This window comes from Lontra canadensis, unplaced genomic scaffold (assembly GCF_010015895.1).
Source record: "Lontra canadensis isolate GAN:19392208 unplaced genomic scaffold, GSC_riverotter_1.0 scaffold118, whole genome shotgun sequence".
Classification (NCBI taxonomy): domain Eukaryota; kingdom Metazoa; phylum Chordata; class Mammalia; order Carnivora; family Mustelidae; genus Lontra; species Lontra canadensis.
Window position 1 is genome coordinate 2321834 of NW_022631112.1, and position 20429 is coordinate 2342262.

A 20429-nucleotide genomic window follows, 5' to 3' on the forward strand; every position below is an offset into this window, starting at 1 on the left:
AATCAGGCAAGGTGCGGTATTTAACCTAAGTGAGGAATGTGGATTATAATTGCCCTGAAAAACTTACAGAGAGACATTAGAGACATTGTTATTCAATAGCATGTTGAAATTTATTTTTTTTAATCAGGATTGTTAGATTTTCCAAGATCAACTGAATATATTTCTTATATACATTTTAGACAACACAGAAAATTAGAAATAAGAAAAAACAATCATGCAAAGGTCTCCCACTCAAAAACAGTTTCTTTTTAGTTTATTTCCAGCTAGCCATTTTGGGGGCACTTTTTTTTTAATATAGTGGCAAAAAATACCGAACATAAAATTTACCACTTTCACCATTTTTAAGTGTACAGTTCAGTGACATTAAGGACACTTTTTATTGTCGGGCGGTCTTCACTACCATTCTTCTCCAGAACTTCTTCATCATCCCAAACTGAAACTCTGTCCCCGTTAACCAATGATTCCCCGTTTCCCTTTCCGCCATCCTTGGTAACCACTATTCTATTTTCTGTCTCTATGAACTTGACTAGTCTACATTCCTCCTACCAATAGGATCATTTCTAGTTATTTTTATAAATGGGTCTTCTTAAAAAATACCAACATAGCCTAATGAATAGGAAATTCAGCATCCTGGTTTCTTCACATGTCAGCTTCGTCTAAGATATTACAAGCATTTTTTTTTTAATTTTGCTGCATCCTCTGTATAAACGTCTTTGCAATGGCTGAGCGTTATTGGGTTGAGTGGATGTATCACTCATTCTTAATCTTCCCTAGTTTGCTGTGTTAGAGAATGTTATGAAAACAGTTATGTGTAGAACTTTTATCCTGTTGAGGCTCACTTTCTTTGGGCAGATTCTAGAGAGGAATGACTGGCTTCAAGGGAATAAGGACATTTTCAGCCTCATGATTTGCACCACCAAATGGCTGGGAACAGTGTTTCAGATGGTGTCAATGATAGCTGCATGATTGATAGCTGCGTGATTGACAGCTGTGTGGCTTTCCCCATGGAGGGGTGTGCTGGGAGGTCCTAGTCTCTTCAGACGTTGACAGTTTATGGGGTTCATTCAAGCACTGGCTCTCTGTGGGGGTGAGCAGACAGGGCTAGTTCCGAAATTCCTCTGTAGGAGAGGGTTAGTCTTCCTTGGGGGCAACAGGAGTTTTCCTTGAAGACGCATGTGCAGAGCAAGCGCACCATTTTCCCTTTATATTGTGTGTTTATTTGGGGGCAGCGTGGAGGTTCGCTGATGGAGGTCATGGAGAATCTATGGAAAGCCATCCCCCATCCCAAATCTTTGGCTCCTCCGTCAAGGAGGGTGGACCCTAGTGACCTTTTGAAGCTCTCCCATCTCTGTGTTTTTGTTCCCTGGGATCCACCACCATGTAAGCCACTGGTGTGACTGGCCAACTTTAGCCTTCTCATGTCAGCTTGGCTGCTTCACCTTTCTTTGGTTTGGTCCCAAGTGTCGAGGAGAGGCGGACCCACCCTCTCCCTTCCCAGGAAAGCCCGTGTCGCAACGAGCACTCGTGTGCTTCTCTCCCCGTGGCTTTCTTGGTAGCCCAGTCTGATGACACTGCTCCCACCGCCCTCCGCTGCTCTCCAAGAAGACGTCACAACCGCTAGAGATCCCAATCAGCTTGCTTTCTCCCTGTGGCACTGTGTGCTTTGGCTGCCCCACCAGAAAGCTGGGCCTATTTTTACCTATCATTTTGATATTATCTCGGGGCGTAATTGGAAGCGAGCTCTCAGTGTGGAAATTCTTACTCAGAACACAAAGGATTGAAGAGAGCTTGGAGGCTGAACTCCAGAAGGACTCTTGCCCAAGGCCTCTTGGCAGAGATGGCTCTGGTTTCTTGGAGCAGGGGGGGTGGCCAACAGGTGAGTGTTGCCCTGGGAGCGATTTTGTGCCTTTTTAGTAGCTGTGGGCCATGGTGAACACCAACCATTCCTGCCTTCTATGCATTATTTGGTGAACTGCCCTTGGTTTAATTTCAGTGGCAATGCAATCGGCATTTCCTGGTTTTTCTTGTCCCTGTGGGAATGCTGGTCTGCATCTCACTGTTTGCCTTGAGATATGGTCTGGGGTGTTTTAAGCTGCCACATGTCCCTCTGAGTGATGTCATTCAGATTTCAATCAGATTCCAAATCAAAGGTCTCGGCCTTGAGAGCTACCTCTGTGTGGGAGGTCCTGTCCTTGGTGCCCACACCAAAAATATCAGCTGAAAAGTATCTGCAAAGGACATTATTTCAGCGATCCAATCCATGACATTTGTCTGTTTTTTGAGTTTTTCCCTGCACAGATCATGCCATGGTTGTTTTAAAATCAGGCCCCTTCCCCCTCCTCTCCTAATTATTATATCTTGTGTGTGGTTGATTCTAACATAATAGCAAACAATGGACGCATGTTTGCTAGACAAACTCATGATTTTAGGAAGACACGAAAGGGCTCACAATAATTTCTGTGAAATCCACATTTGATCATTCTCCTTTCTCAACTGAGAGGTAAATTCTTACAGTGCTCAGTAAAATAAATAAATAAATACATACATAAAGTTTTTCTTTTCTTTTTCTTTACATCTTAACTATTTTTAACTACTTATTATGGAACTAAAACATTTAAGTTGGCCAAATAACTTACATACCTAGATATCCATCTCTAAGCCTCCTTAATGATCAACCTTTGGCCAATTCTGCCTCTTCTGATTCCCAACCACTTGCTGCCTCCAGATTTCCTTTGAAGCATATCTTAGCCCGTCATTTCACACCTATGTTTTGTACTATGCATCTCTAGAAGATAACTGTTCCCTTGAAAAGCCTATACCTACTTTTAAAATGAAGAAACATTTGGGACATTTTCAGAGAGGACTTAGAACGTGATGAAACTATTTCTCCTTCATTAATAATTTGTTAAACTAATACATGTTAATTGTGACCAGTATAGGCGTGTTAGCAGTAGGAATGGCAACAGATAAAATTAAAGAGAGGCCATTTCGAAGGATATGTCGAAATTTTTAGTCACTGGTTGAAATCAAGACTTTAATTTGGCAGAACCCAGTTATTACCATGGTTCGGAATTATAGATGTTGACTATAGTTCCCCAAGGTAATCTCAGACCCAACTGATTGACTTTTCCATTTGCTCAGCTATGTGGGGCGGTCATGTTAGCTCTGTCCAGGTGTCTCCAAGAAGTTTTGACTGCATACTTTGATCGGGAAACAATTAAGCATGTATCCACAATAGGAATTATTTATTTAAAAACTGTATATATACTCAATAATGGTGATTAAGTATGTCAGAAAACACATATCAAATCGAAACTAAAGGATAAAATGATAAGTAAGAATGTGTGGCAGTTCTAATATTTTCTTGCTGCCCTCAATGGGTCCCCTTGTACGTGCCCCAAAACTGGAGAAGGTGGGAGACAAAATGCATCACGGTGAGGTGTTAGTCGTGAAGGTGACTGCCTGGGTTCAAATCCCAGTGCTGCCCCTCCTTAGCTCCATGACCTTGTACACATCACTTAGCTCCTCTAAATCTATTTTGTCATTCATCATGGGAGAGCATTCATGCCTTTTGGGGTATTGTAAGGGTTAATCCTTACACAGTGCTTGGTACATGGTAAGTACTCAATACATTCTAGCTAATAATGATGCTGCTCATGAGAATGAGTTCCTAGAGGGCTGGGCTGGGTTCCTCGTTCTTACAGAGTACCCGACATGAGGCATGTGCTTATTGGCCCTCATCCCAGGGTTTGGTGTGCTGACGGTGATGTGGGTGATGCTATGGGTTAGTTACCGGGGGTTTCATATTGGGCATGATCAATAACGCGGCATACATGTCTTCACTTGTTCAGTTTTATTTGTACTGATGGTGACGGTGACAGGATGATGACACTTACGAGGAGGATCACATTGGGGGGGGTGACTATGACCCGAAGGGGAAGTTCTTTTGCAGTCCCTATTGGAACTGCACCATCAGTGTCTGCCCTTGTGTCTCCTAAGAATGTACCCACCCAACAAATACACCGACTAGCTTGTTTTGCTTTCTCCCTGCCTGGCCTCTTTGCCCTGTTCACCCGTTTTGCTGCTGTGCCATCCTCTCGGGCTCCCGTGCCTCTGTCTATCTATAAGTCTGCTGCTCTGCTTGCCTGCACATAGGCCTGGGAGATGAACCAGCCCTCTGTTCCCCGCAGGGCCATATTATTTGCCAGTGGCTATTTGGTTCTCATGTCAAGGAACCTGCTTCTTAGCCCCTGAGGACAGGTGGTGCTAGAAACCTAGAGTGTGGCCCTTTGTGGCCTTCCTCAAGAGGTGACCCACATCTTTTCAGGTGTGAGAGAGGGCAGACATGGTAGGGAGCAAACTCATGTGCTTGTACAAATCTGGGGCAAAGGCCCAAACCCGGTCAGACGGGGGCCCCTGGAAAGTTCTGGTCTGGGAAATCCATGATGCAGCTCTGTGCCTCTGCTTCCCAAGTGATGGGAGAAGCCTCCTGAGAAGGGCCAAATCCCCACTGGCATGAGATCTCAAGAGAGGTGTCGAGGAAGGACTCCCTCCTTTCCAAAATCAGGACAAAGGAAGGTTAGCATTGCATCCAACAGTACCAATAAGTAAGGGTGAATTAAAACAAGAACTTGCCTTAGGCTCTTTTTCTGAGGGCTTGTGGTTTTTTTTTTTTTTTCCTCCATGAACCTTATTGGCTGGGTTTCTGGGAAATATGCTTCACCCTCTCTGAGGTGGTTCAGATTTCATGGAATTAAGAATTTCGAGAGTCTCAGGTTGACATTTCCTCAGGAGCACCCCTAACTCTTTCGATCTAGATACTGACTCGGGAATTAATCTCCTTAGGGAATTCCAAATATGGTAGCACCTCATAACCTTCTATTTTTAATCCTTTTCTTTTTTTTTTTTTAAGATATTATTTATTTATTTGACAGACAGAGATCACAAATAGACAGAGAGGCAGGCAGAAAGAGAGGAGGAAGCAGGCCCCCGCCGAGCAGAGAGCCCGATGCGGGGCTCGATCCTAGAACCCTGAGATCATGCCCTGAGCCGAAGGCAGAGGCTTTAACCCACTGAGCCACCCAGGTGCCCCTTTTAATCCTTTTCTATAGACCTAATGGTATATACCTTGAATATTCTGGAAAATGGATGCTGACAGCTAAGAATATATATTTATCTCCTCATACTAATTCTTTAACTGGGATGTTGCTCGTGTCTCAAAATGACTAGGGTATGGAATATGGAATTCTGTAGAAGAAGATTATGTGCTCTTAAAATACTAGCTCTGAGGGATTGTTCTTTAATATAAATATTCTAATGACTTGAAAAAATTTATCAGTTCTATACTTAATTTTAAATATTCCTGGGGTTAAATAACCAAACAGTCATGCTATTCTAAACAGTTTGGGATTGCCTTCCCAACCACGTTTTTGGGGTTTTCCTTGGCGGGGGGGCCCCAGGCCAGAGAAGAGGAATGGATTTTGATTTATGACTCTGAGGGGGTAGACTGCATCCTTTTTATGGTCACTCCAACAGGGACTGGTCACGGGACAGATTTCTAAAGCAGAGGTTAAAATGAAAACCAGGCTGTTGTGTGGTCAGAGAGAGAGCTTGTATCCATACTTAGTGAGATTGTTTTGGTGAACTGTGGCAGACCTACCTGTCACATATGTCATCTCTCTTTTTCAACTCCCACCCCTGATGACAGGATAGGAATAAAAGAGAAGAGATAAGTCCATCCACTGACAAATAGGTGCACAAAATATGGTATATCCATGCAATGGAATATTATTCAGCTATGAACAGGAATGAAGTGCTGATACATGTTACAATGTGGATAAATCTTGAAAATGTTATGGGAAGTCAAAGAGGCCAGTCACAAAAGGTCACATATTATATGATTCTGTCTATTGGAAACATCCAAAATGGGCAAATCTATAGAGGCAGAAAGCAGGTTGGTGATTTCCAGAAGATGAGAGGGAGGAGGACCAGGGAATGACTGCTTACTACGTATGGGGTTTCCTTTTGGGGTGAAGACAATGTTTGGGACTAGAGAGAGGTGGTGGTTACACAACACTGTGAATGTACTCGTTGCTATTGTGTTCTGTACCTCAGAATGGTTAAAAAGATTTTTATGTTGTGTAAATTATACCTAGGCAAAAAAGGGAGCAGTATAAGACAAGGAGAAAGGCAGAAGAAGAGAGGTCATTGGAGACATTTCAATACCTTTTGGAATATGGGAAACATTTGGAGACATGGCGACTGATTTACCAGAATGGAGAGAGCAATGACCTAAGGGACTAAGGCAGGGGGATAGGGATTAGTATCCGTGAGAAACAAGCCACATTACTGGTCAGAACCATAGGAAGGTGAGGCTTGGAGATACCAGGTGCTACAGGTGGTAGCAATAAAGGGAGGATTTCTTGAAATTCCAAATATAGAGAACTTAGTTACTAAGTCTTTATTTTTCCCCATGCTAAGCAACCAGGAGACTCTTTTCCTGCCCCTTCCTCTGAGCTGGGGAGACCTAGAGACAGCCAAGTTTAGGGTGGAATCCCATCCTGCAAATAAGGGAGAAGTACAAGTCTACAGCTGAGACCCTGGCTCTCTTCAGAAGGCTCACAGCCAGGCCTGGGCCCCTTTCTCAGATCATCCTGCCCCACACAGAAGACTAGAATATTCCTTTCTGGAGAAACTGACTAGTCCAAAAGAAAACACCCATTTTCTTAGTAAATCTTTACTTTTGGGAGTTCCCCAGGAAGAAGGCAGCTCACTACCTCATCAGCTTCTGGGGATGCCCATTGGTCAGGGTTCACCCTGAATGCCTACCTTCTAATCTATTGTATGGTACTTTAGTCTTAATTATGGAAAGACAGGATCACTTAAAAAAAAGATTTATTTATTTTAGAGGGAGAGAGAGAGAGAGAGGGCACGCTTGCATGAGTTGGGTAAGAGGCAGAGGGAGAAAATCTCAGGCAGACTCCCCACTGAGTATGGAGTCCTATACAGGGCTGATCTCACATAAGATCATGACCTGAGCCAAAACTGAGAGTCAGATGCTAAATGGACTGAGCCATCGAGGCACCCCAAGACAGGCTCACTTTTGTAGAAACTTCCAATGTGAAAAAGAGAATAAAATAAAGAGGGGGGAAAAACTTGATGGTGTAAAGAGAAAAGAAATCTGGCAGGGAAAGAAAGTAAGTTAAAAAACAGAAACCTTTATATAATTATTACTCTTTGGGGAGATAAAGAAATATATTGCATCCCTGAAACAAGTACAAGTTCCTGTGGAGACAGATTAATTAGAGAAGAGAAAAGAGCTCCTAGAAATTTAAAAAGTGAACAACAAAATTAAAGTAAAAAGTTGGGCAGAAGGTTTGAAGATAGTGTTGAAAGAATAATACTTTAGATTTCAAAAACAATGCAGAATCAACTCAGGAGGTGGTATGTGAGCAAAAAAAATTTCAGGAGACAGAGGAAAGGGAGGTGGAAATATTCTAAGAAAAATTTCTACAACAAAAGACCATGGATCTCCAGATTGAAAAGATTCACCTTGTTTTCAGAAAAAAAATAGATTTAAAAAATCTTCATTGAAACCCACCCTTGTGAAATTTTAGGACAAGAAGACCCTAAAAATTTTCAAAGGGAAAAATAAATCACATATAAAGGAGTTAGACTCAGAATGACATCAGACTTCTTCCCTAGGACAATATTGGGTGCTACAAGAAAAGAAGCAATGCCTTAACATTTCCAAGTGAGAATAATTTTTAACCAGAATTCTATATCCACTTCAACCAAAATCCTGATGTGAGGGAGGAATGAAAATATTATCTAAAATTTTACCTCCAATGCACCTGATCTCAGAAGATGCTGGAAAATGTACTTCACCAAAACAAGGACCTAAATCAAGAAAGTAGAAGTGGGATCTGGAAAATAAGGATGCCACCCAGTATAGGGCACAGCTGGTGGTGGGGGGTTCCCAAGAACAGGGCAAGATGAAGAGCTCTAGAAGGGACAGCACCAGAGGAAGAAACAAAAGGACTATCTGATCAGCTTAAGCATTTGGAAGTAGTTTTCAAAATGTATGTAGCAGGTATGTCCCAACAGTTATAAAAAATAGCAGAAGGCACAAAGAAAGTCAAACAAATGAAGAGTAAAGAAGGCAATGCTTAACTCTTGGAAAAACAAAAATAAAAAAGGTCTTCAAGAAAGGAAATGCAATCATGCTTTACTACTTGACTAATTGTTGAATAATATATACATAGCTACTGATTAAGCGTTTAACCCCAAATCAGGACATTTTGGAGGAAGGGGCAGGGACAGTGCGGTATAAGAGAGCCAAATCTAAATCTTCGTTGACAATAATGTCTAAAATTGACATATGAAAGAATAGCAGCATAGGGACATTATTTAGAAATAATGTCCGTGGCGCCTGGGTGGCTCAGAGGGTTAAGCCTCTGCTTTCAGCTCAGGTCGTGGTCTCAAGCCCCACTTTGGGCTCTCTGCTTGGCGGGGAGCCTGTTTCTCCCTCTCTCTCTGCCTGCCTCTGTGCCTACTTGTGATCTCTCTCTCTGTGTCAAGTAAATAAATAAAATCTTAAAGAAAAAGAAATAATGTCCAAATACCAGAATGCAATACCAGAAGAAAAGCCAAAAGAGGCAAAACTTGCCTCTGCAAACAGGACTTGGGAAGTAAGAGCAGGGGAACAGGGACTTGCTGCTTCGTTGTTATGACTATAAGCCTTTTAGTGCCATTAACCAGGTTTTCAATGATGTTGAAAACTAAAAAAATAAATATTAGTTAAAAATTAGTTTAAAATATTTACCATTATGGAGGGTGCCCATGGCATGTATGCCAAGACTGTTTAATTGTGGTGACTTCCCTTGTATTCATACCCAAAATGAGCACAGATAAAAACTGGTGGCATTTATTGGACATTGACAATAGACCAGACACTCTGCATTGTCTCCATTGATGTTTCCAACAATCCCTTGAAGGAGGCTCTTTTACTCTCTTCTTTCACAGATGGGTAAACCCAGAGACGGAAGTGACTTGCTCATGGTCCCATAGCCGGTAGCTTGTAGGTGTAGAGCTGGGGTTCAAACCAAGTCTGGGAGACCCCACAGCCAGTGTGCTCACTATTGTAGTTTTCCTACCTGTCCTCTGCATCTTCATTAAGTACTCTTAGTTCCTAATTGCACATGCCCTGTGCTGAGTGCTGTAAGGAGAATTAGAGCTGGCACAGTGAGCTGTGACTCTTGTTGATAGCAAGAGGTCAGGAGTAAGGGAAACACACACCCATTGCCCACTGACTCAGTGATGGGACACAGTGAGGGGGCGGTGTGGAGAGCACCTGAGGCCCTGTAATTTGGGGGACCTGGGTGCTAGAGTAATTTGGGATGGGGTGGATGATGGTGGGCTTGTACTGGGGAGAAAGAAGGTTGTTCTTCTGAATCAAACATATCCTTCATCACTTAATCCATCACCCTGGAAATCTCCTTTCCCCTTCTACAAATTCTCTCCTACACCTGCTTCCCAATTTCTCTTCCTGTTCAAATCTGATGTTCTGTTTCAAGAAGCTGATTTGATTTTTCTCCTGTATAAAATATAAAGGTGGACTTTTTTTTTTTTAAAATTGGGAAATAGAGAAAAATAAAAATAAATCATTCAAGCACTGTTGGCCACATCTCCTCCTTTGTTTCTTGAAAATTCATTTTATTGATTTTTTTTTAATCAAACAAATACATGTTTCTAGTTCAAACATTCAAATAGTGCCACAGATTTATAATAGCCAACCGTAGCCCTTCCTAGCTCAGCACTCCAATATTTCAGTTGCTGCTTCAGGTCCTTACCTCCATCGTTCTCAACATGTTTAAATGGGTTTTCTTATTGATTGATTGAGTTTATTGCCATCAAAAATGATGACTTCGATCAGTCACTTACAGTACTTTCCTCTCGCTATACCCCCTCTCTTCATCTATACTCAAAGTCCTATCCCCGTCCTCCAGGTAGTAATATCAGCGTGTTGAGTAAGTCAAGGTCACTATTTATGTGAACACTACACAAAGGATGTTCACAGCTGATATACATACACATAATGTATTAAGAGTAGATATTCTTTCTTTAACCGGTCCTCATCCTCTACCCCTGCCCTCCACGTCACTCCAGCATTCACAATGACCTCATTTTTCCTTTGCTTAGTCTTCCAAGCACCTGTCACCAATTTTTCTCCCAACTCCTTTCTCCAAATCTCAGTAAGATTTTTTTTTTTTCTCTCAATCAGATTGTCCCATCAGGTAGTCTCTCAGCTCTACCTTTTCTCCAGTTGACTCCTCTCCCAGAACCCTCCACCCTGCTCTGATGGTCGTTCCTGTTGGCTGTTCCACTGTCTTCCTGGGTTTCTGACCTCTCTTCCATCATCTCAGGAATTCTGGTCTCATTTTTCCTGGGTTGGATCAAGTGTGTCCTGGATTCCGTGTCTTTCTGTCTCTTGAGTTTATTTCCTTAATTGGCTCTAGTTCACCAACTACCACATTCTAAGAAATAGCAAAAGATAAATTTTCTGAATTCTGGGCTGAATTTTGTAATCACTGGCCCGGAACCATGACGCTGTTTCTGTTAGTACACCGGGATTCCCCTTGCACATAAACAGTCCCCCTTCTACTTCCCCAGCTCGTGGTGAACCCATCCCCCAGGACAACACTGTTGAGTGTCCTGGTTTGGCACAAGGCCACTGTCTATGCCCAGCAAGTGCCAATCAACAGCACTTGTCTTAATAATACCTTAGCCTCAACACCCAAGGTTTAAGTTGTATTAATCACCTAATAAAGAAACCTTCACAAGTGCTAATTACTAGCCTAGTCTTCATATGAGGCCCATTTAAAGAGGTGCCATTTTAGAAGCTGTAGTGCTTATAGTCACTTAACAAACATTTATTAAATGTCTACCATATACCAGACACCATGATAGAGCTTTGACATGAGTTGTATGGTTTAATCCTCATGGCCATCCTGTGAAGTGGGCATTATTGCCATTTGTAAATGAGGCAACAATTTCAGAGAATAAAGCTTCTCCAGCGATTCATTCAACACATTTACTGAGAATCTACTGTGTGCTAGGTGATGGGGATATTTTGGGGGTGGGGAGGGGAGACACACACATCTCTGGCCTCACACAGAGTCTAGTTGAGCCAAGGAAGACAGACATTGAACAATAATTTTACAAGTAATTTGTTAAATACCTTTGAAATAAGTGCCATGAGAAAGAAGTATGAGGTGCTATGTCCCAGTCTGGGGAATTAGAGACTGTTTTCTGGAGATGGTATATTACATCTTTAAGATTAGTGAGAGTGAGCCAGATGAAATGAGGTGTAAGGAAGGGAGAGAGGGAGGGAAGAGCATAAGCAAAGGCTCAGAGGTGAGAAGGGGTTTGCATTAGTGAGGGGCTCATAGGCCAGTGTGATCAGAACAGAGTGGAATGATGTGCCGTAAAGCCCAGTGGGGACCAGGTCAAGGAGCAGAGTGTGAAGGTTTTCAGTGCTCTATTAGAAACCTGACGATTATCTTTGAGGACAAGGAGAGGCGATGAAGAGGTTTGACCAGTGAATGATCAAATCATCATATTATCAACGAAATGATGAGATTTATTTTATAAAAACTCCTTCGGTGGGGGGGCCTGGGTGGCTAAGTGGGTTAAGCCTCTGCCTTCGGCTCAGGTCATGATCTCAGGGTCTTGGGATCGAGCCCCGCATCGGGCTCTCTGCTCGGCCGGGAGCCTGCTTCTCTCTCTGCCTGCTGCGTTGCCTACTAGTGGTCTCTCTCTCTCTCTGTGTCAAAAAAATAAATAAAATCTTTATAAATAAATAAATAAATAAATACAAACTCCTTTGGGTTTTTGTGGGGACACTACATAGGAGGAGGCAAGAGTGGACCTGGGGAGAGCCAAGGGATGGCTGCTCCAGATGTCATAATCCAGGTGGCAGCTGCCTGCCTGAAGGGGGTGTTGAGGGAGATGGGGACAAGTGGAGGGACTCTGGATGTGTTTGTCAAGAGGCTCGGCCAGCTCTCTTTCTGATCTACCAACGCTGCTTCTTTCTCTGTGCAAGGGTCAGAGGGCACACACACCCTTTCTCTCCCAGTGCCCTGGCTGGGGATGCTAAGTTGTAACCTAATAATTGTGTCGAAACTCTTCCTTGTGCAGTGCGAGCTTCTGAATTATACTGTGTAATATGTCAGTCATTTGGGATATAAAAAGAAAACATAATCATTGCTTTTAAGAGCACGAGCATCCTAATAAGGCTATAGGGATGTAAACAGGGTCTTCAAACAAAATTAAATATGAGGAAGTTAGGGGCACCTTCGGCTCAGGTCATGATCCCAGGGTCCTGGGATCGAGCCCTGCATCAGGCTCTCTGCTCACAGGGAGCCTGCTTCCCTCTCTCTCTGCCTGCCTCTCTGCCTACTTATGATCTCTCTCTGTCAAATAAATAAATAAAATCTTTAAGGAAAAATATGAGGAAGTTAGAGAAGCTCTAGAATCTCACACAGTTTTTAGGGTCACAATCCTAGCACTGCAATTTAACAATTTAAACAATTAAATTTAAACAGTGGACTGTTTAACTCCACTATACCTGGCAATATCTTTAATGATCCCAGAATTAGGCTGCATTTTTGTAAACAGACTTAAAATAACACTATTCTTGGACAGCCTGATTCTTAATCTGGGCCAGAAATTGTATTTCTTAGAAACAAGAGTAACACATTTGAAATTCTTTTCTTATTCTTTAGGTCTAATTATTCTTCTAAATCGTTGATCTTCATGGATTTGTTATTGAAGCTTTAAAACCTCATTAATAAACTTAGTCGTGGGCCCAGAAGGTACACAGTCTGAGAATACAACACTGTGACTTAAATTCCTTACAACATTCTTAGTTTCCATATATAAAAAACACTGTCAGAACATGTACATAATTTTGCTTTGAAAATAGGATTCACCTCCTGGGTCAAGGGTCAAGTGTGTAGGAACTAGCTAGCACATTTGACCCTTGAAAAACATGAGTTTGAAAAAAAAATAGAAAAGAAAAACATGGGTTTGAGTTGCATGGGTCTACTTACATGCAGATTTTTTTTTTTTTGTAATACAGTAGGATCTTATAAATGTATTTCATTTTTCTTTTTTGTATTTCACTTCTTAATGATGTTCTTGACATCTTTTCTCTAGTTTACTTTATGTAAGAACCAGGATATAATGCATATAACACGCAAAATATGTGTTCCTCAACTGTTTATGCTATTAGCAAGGTTTCTAGTCAATAGTAGGCTATTAGTAATATATTTGGGGAAAGAAAAGTTCTATGTAGATTTTTGACCAAGTCGGGGGTCAGCACCCCTAACCCCCATGTTTCTCAAGGGTCAACTGTTACTTGTTTCTAATGGAAACTTTGAATTCAGTTTGAAAAGGAGGGTAGGATCTTGTAGATCTCTTGACTTCTAGACTAGAAAGTCTCTTGAAGAAGCCTTGGGAATTCAGACCATGTCTTTGCGGGGGTGCTTCTGTGATGGGGCAGGGCTGAAAGGAGGAAAAGAAAAAATATTGTTTATGGCACATGATTCATTCTCAAGGGTTGTAAAAACCCTGTGTTACCTGGCCTAGGCCATAACAAAATAGATTAAAGTACATGAAGTCGAGTGGAAAGCTGGTAAATATTTATTAACATAAAGGATGTGCAAAAGCAATTTATAAATCACAAATGATACAAAACTCTTTATTGTAGTTTCCTTATAGCCAACAGATTCCCATGGAATGGTCTTGACTTTGGTCCTGGGCTCCTATATCTGGAGTGTCTCCTATCTGCTCTTTCAACTAATGAATGAGTGTAGGTCCAACATGAATGTGGGTTGATGTTTTATGTTAATAGGTGAGAAGAAAGCAAAACCACAGAGCTGGATGTCAGGTCTCCAATCATTTGTCAACGACAAGAACAACTTCTTTCCAGAAGGAGATGATTTTTTCAAATATCGGAGGAATACTTCCCCTGTGTGTGTGTGTGTGTGTGTGTGCACGCACGCTACTCATAACATTTTGGCTATAAACACTTTTTAAACTTTAATCGACATTATTAACTTTTTCCTAATACTTTCTTTAAAGTCTTGACCAGGGATCTGGAAACAAGGGTCTGTGGGTCAAATCTGACTCACCCACCTCTTCCTGTAAATCAAATTTACTGGAACACTCCGCTCTGTGGTTTTACATATTGTCTCAGCTGCCTTTGCCTTACAGTGGCCGAAGTAAGTTAGAGAGTGTATGGGCACCAAGCCCAAAATATTTACTGTCTGGCCCTTTACAGAATACCTTTTGCCAAAGCCGGGTTTAGAGAGTCAACAAAACAATAAATCAGGCCTTGATATGGTGGTGTTTGCTGACTTCTGTAAAATGTCACTACGGCCATGGTGGCCAATTTCCATCTTCCAGGATGCCGTCCCTAAACCCAGAGCTGGGAGGAGAGGCACAGCAGCATCGCCTGGGACCGTGTTCTCACTATGCAGCCACTGTGAGTGTCGGTCGCCTCCAGAGCCCTCCATCACCGGACAATGCGGTAAGATAATTAAGAACTGATAAGTTTTCGGTATTTCCTATCCTTATTTCTGAATAGCATTTATTTAGTTATAAATTTATAACCTTTAATTTTTTTAAAGACTTATTTATTTATGTATTTGAGAGGAGGGGGAGAGAGAGAGAGAGAATCTCAATCAGACTCTGTGCCGAGCACCGGAGCCCAATGCGGGGCCCGATCTCCCCACCCTGAGATCGGGACCTGAGCTGAAACCAAGAGTCCAACTCTCAACCAATTGAGCCACCCAGGCGCCCCCATCATTTCATTTTTAACATGGTTGTTTTAAGTGGTTTGCAAGATTTTTGAGCATGTAACAATCTTCTGTCATGAGCTGGTTCAAATGTTCTCCCGTGGTGCCCAACCACCCCTCCACCCCTGCCCCCCAAGACTGTTTTCCTATCTCTGGGAGAAATCCCCTTCTTCTCAGCACACCTGGTTCCCAGAGTGTCCGGTGCCCTTGTAACGACCCTCTGGCTATTCAGGGACCCCTTTTTTGCTAGTCCTGTCCTTGACAATGGCTTGTTCTCACAGAATCCCCATTTCCTCTCATTGCATTGGGCGACACATTGAGCTCTGTGGTGAAGACTGACCTCAAGTAGTGCAGGCGGGTGGGCCCCAGGGTGGTGGTGAGAATCAGCGGACTCTGGAAATGCAGTGAAGCTGGATGGGCCATGGGCTGTGAGAGAAGAGGAATCCCGGGGGGACTCCACAGGGTTTGGCCTGAGGAACTGGATGGATGGGACTTCCATTGACCACAGTGGGAAAGGTTGGTGCTTGGGGAAACCAGGAGTTTGGATGTGAACTTGATAGTTTTGATGGCTTAGCCGACGAGGTAGAGATGTGGGGTACACAGCTGCATATACGAATCTGGAATGCAGAGGGAGAGCCTAGGGGTGTTGGCACGATTTTAGGAATCATCAGCCGATACTCTGCATTTACTGGCATGAGACTAGATGAACCCATGTGTCAAGGGAGATTAGATGCAGAAGGGAAGTGGTTTGAGGACTGGGCTTTGGGTCTTGACGTGTAGAGGGGAGGACACAGCCGAGAAGACACTGTATTTATAAAATGAGAAGGCACGAAGAATCCTTTCTGTCAGGGCCTTTGCCCAAGGGCTCCTTGGAAATGGTTGAGGTGGGGACTGGAGGAAAAGTCCACTTGACAGTCCCCCCGGACCCAGGCCAGTGGCCTCTGTTAGAGTGAGATGTTCTGCATCCCAACTCTTTCTCAGAGAGGCCAATATCTGGCAACATTTCTCCAAGTCAGTTTTATTTATTTATTTATTTATTTATTCCTCTAAGTCGGCTTTAAATGAACATGTATGTCCTATGGCTTTCCAGTGTGTCCTACAGTCAAGCTAAGAACTGTGGGATGTGACAGCCGTAGAAATGCTTCTGTAGTTGTCGGGCCGGAAGGACGAGGACCGGCTGAGCGCGGTCTCGTCACTCCCTGAGTAGAGAAGCCCTGGAAGCTGTGTGCAGAGCACTTTGCACCCTGCCCGGCCCACGGTGGATTAACCATTGTTTTCCCCCTCCTGTCAAGTCCCAGGGCTGCCACTGGTGGCTGTGCGACCTCAGGAAAATTGCTTCACTTCTCTGAGCCTCTATTGCCTCCTTGGTAATGACTCATTATTCCCACCAGAGGGTGTTTGTAAGGATTAAATCATTTAAAATGGACTGAACTGTGAAGTTATTTGCAAATAGGAGGCAGAAATGACTCTGTCTGTACTAAGCTCAATTCACACATACTAGATTTTCACCCTTTGCAGCAATCGCGAGGGTTTCTCTACGCAACTCATGGAACAGACCATCTTTGGGACACGAGTGTGCCAAACAGACACGGAAGCACTCACTGTTGTTGTGTCACATGTTTCTTGCTGGCCCCTGAGAGTGACGACGATGAAATGACAGATCAAGCCCCAACACCATCACTGACTCCCGAGTTGCAAAGATAAAGCACAGAACAGCATTCTGAGTTCTCACGTCAGCCCACCCTCTTCCCCTCTGGTCTCCCACCTGTCTCCTTTCTGTGCAGGTTGTCAGTTGAAAATGCCTCTGGTCTTCCTCTCCTGCCTTCCGTGAAGTCAATAAAAAGCAAGAGGGGGCATGCAGAGCGAGGATGATCCTGTCCGTGCTGGCCTCAGTTATGGAATCCGTTTAAGCCCAAGTGTGAGGGATGAGCACTGGGTGTTACACTAATGAGTCGTTGAGCACTACATCAAACACTAATGGTGTACTGTGTGTTGGCTAATTGAACATCATAAAAAGCTTTAAAAAATCTTAAAACAAGTGTGAGGTGAGTGCATGTTGAGGGGAGAGTGTAGGGAGAGCAAGGGATAAAATTACTCGCATAAAGGCTCAGTAGGTCTGGTTTCTAGCTCTGACACAAACTGCCTCTACCACATTGCCATTATTCAGCCCAAGGAAGGGAATCGGATCCAAGCTCTTCCAGGTCTTTCTCTTTGGGATACTAGGATTTCAGTCCTTTAGAGATGCCCATCTACTTATTTCAGTATCATTCCACCAGGTGGCAATGTTTCCTAACCCCAAAGCAAGTTTTCTTTCAGGGGAAAAAAAAGCCAAGGTTTGTAGCCAGTTTTTTTTGTTCTGTTTTGTTTTATTATTATTATTTTTTTCCTCCCCTGATTGTGTGAAAGAATGATTCTCCACAACTGGAAAGAAGAAACTTTCCTTCTGAACACCTTGGGCAGTTTGTGCTGGAAACAGACACAGGGCCCCCATTTCGAGATTTCTCCTCCCTGCGAGGAGTGGAGTGGGACACTGGGTCGGAAGGCACAGGGGGCGGAGGCAGCGGTGGGGTGGTGGGAGATGCTGCAATTCCTGGATCCTAGGGGGGTTAGGGGCAGTGGACATAGCACTAGTCATGGGCCTGGCAATTCCTGCAAAACTCCGCCCAGAGAAGGGCACTGCACGCCAACCTTTCCCAGCCTATGCGAGAGTAAGTGGTGCCCGATGCTCGCTCTAATGGCTGAGGTGGTGCTGCCAGAATCAGATGGCTTTACTTGTGAAGGTCAGAGGTGCGAGAGGGGAGCGTGAAGTCCAATTACCCCCTCCCTGCATGCAGATGGGGAAACTGAGGTGCAGGGTGGGTCAGTTCTCCTGATTCCACCTCCTTGCCAAATTATTTCTTCCTTAGACATTTCAAACAGACTTTGCAGCTGTCTCCTCTGGTGTGTGCAGCTAGCACATCTAGTTAAGCCTGCTGGCCTCCAGGCCTTGCCAAGCCTCTAAGTTATGCACACCAGGCACACTGTCCTGAAAGAGACTCCAAGAGCTCGTTGGTTTGTCTCAAGACCACGAACAGCAGACCGATCGAGTAGGAGAGAAAACCCATTTATCTTTCTTTCTTTTTTTTTTTTTTAAAGATTATTTATTTATTTATTTTTTTGACAGACAGAGATCACAAGTAGGCAGGGAGGCAGGCAGAGAGAGAGGAAGGGAAGCAGGCTCCCTGCCAAGTAGGGAACCCGATGTGGGGCTCGATCCCAGGATCCTGGGATCATGATCTGAGCCAAAAGCAGAGCCTTTAACCCACTGAGCCACCCAGGCGCCCTGAGAAAACCCATTTAAAGCAACTGTTTATTAACCTGTAAAACAGATGTATGGTAGGGTTGGTTTGTTTGTTTCATTTGATAATAATATAATAACAACGACCTTTTATTTGGTGCTTCCTATGGACTGGGTTCTGTGTTAAGCGCTTAACATAGTTGTATCCTATAGTGTCTTCCTAACAAAGCTGTGAGGCAGCTATTGCTATCTATTTATAGTAGAGGCTCAGAGAGGTTGAGTAACTAGCCCCAAGTCACACAGCTGGGAGGAGCGGAGCCAATATTCACACTCTCATTTGCCTAACTCAAGCTCTGGTCTTTTAGCTTCCGCATTGTACTTCATGACACTTTCTCCCATTGGGAGGATCTGATATAGAAATTTACAGGAGTTTCTTTCTGGAGTTGCAGCCACTATCTCATCATGGTCCTGTTGCACTGTGAAGGCTCAGCCAAAGCAAGCCAGCCTAGGGCCTGGAGACATGGTGACATCAGTGTTGCGTCTACAGGCCCCCTGGAACATGGTTGCAAGGGAGGAGGAGAGATGCTCCCAAAGGAAGCTGTTGGCACCAGACTCCAAGAAACAGTAAGACTGCTTGTGTTTGGATGTGTTTCCTACCACCTGTGACAGTGGGATGACCAGCAGATTGGGGGCCTGGGGAACAGCCACATGGTAACGGTGGCTGGTATGGTGACGAATGTCGCATTTAGTCCATATGATCTTATCCGGGCCTCAGTGATGTCTTTGTCCCCATCTCACAGGGGACAATATCTCCAGTACACGAGGTTTTCTAAAGAAGTGGATGCCAGATATGAATGGCCTACAGAAATTGAAATTCCTATTTTCTCTCAAATGGGTGTGAAACTGAAGTGCCTTATTAAGGTGTAGACAGATGCCACTCAGTGCCCAGAGCAGCAGTTACTGGTACCGAAAAAGGGAGAGGGTCTCCAGCTCAGAGATTTAGATCTCCAGCTTAAGGCCATGCCATTTGAGCCACGGGGACCTTGGGCAAATTACCAAACTCTTCAAGTCCTAATCTCCTTGTTTTTGAAAATGGGCCAACATTATATACATCCCGGGGTTGCAGGGAAGGTGAATGAGACGGTGTATGGGAAGTGCGTGGCGTGGTTTATGCAGAGGTACTCAGTAAGTACTAGTGATGATGATGAAGGTGGACACTGTTAATGCCCTTATTCCAGATTCTTCTTTATGACCACAGTGAGGGACTCTAGAATGTCTGAACCCACGTAAACCCCATTGACCCAGAGCGCCTAGACATTTCTGCCTGTTGATGGCTCACTGGTTTCATGGATGACCCTCGTCCACCACGCCCCCATTCCATGTTTTGCCAGAATTTAGGTTGTGAATTCTCAGGGCTTTAGGAGCCAAGGTCTCTGATAAGTTTACTACCTGTGCCCAGTAAATGTTCAATGAATAAATAAGAGCCAATAAAACTATAAAAAGGAAGAATAAAAATAAGTATCCTTATAAGCGCTTTAGATCTTAAAAGGTCTTTATATTCAGGTTGCTCAGAGTCAAGTGTGTATCTAGTAAAGATTTTACAAAGGGCCTGGAGTAGTGAGACCAAAGGAAGTGGGAGGCTCTAGCATCCGTCACTGGCCTGATGAACAGCCACCCCAGGGCAAGGCTACTGGCCTCACATCTCTAGGTCCGATAACCTCCATGAAGGACATGCAGGTCAAAACATATTTCCTATCAGAGAAGGGAGACCAGAAATGGAAGAGGGAGAGAGGAGGAGACCTGCCAAGGGCACCTCACTCTGAAAATAAGGACTACAAATTGACAACAGAGAGGCTTTTCAAAGGTGGCCTTAGGCTATCTTGATGATGTTAGTAGCTATGCAGAAAAGAGCCATAATGAAGGCGCAAAGACCATCGACACTCACCTCCATCCACCATCCCCATTGCCTGAGATTCTATCACTGGAAAATTATTTTTTTCCTTTGAGTTTCCTTTGAGTTTTGAGTTAACAAGTAAGAATGATGTCTGGAAAATTCTCATTTTATATCCTCAATTTTTGGATTGTCTTTTCTAGATTATAAACACACAAACAAAAACTAATAACTTCTCATTTTTTTTTACATTTCTTATTACAAAGGAGATCCACATGCATCATAGACTATTTGCAAAAAGAGATAAGCAGAATTAAGAAGAGAAATTCAGACTATAATGTAATTACCCAGGGATGGCTGTTATTAAAATTTAGGTATTCCCTTTTGCTATTTTCTTAAA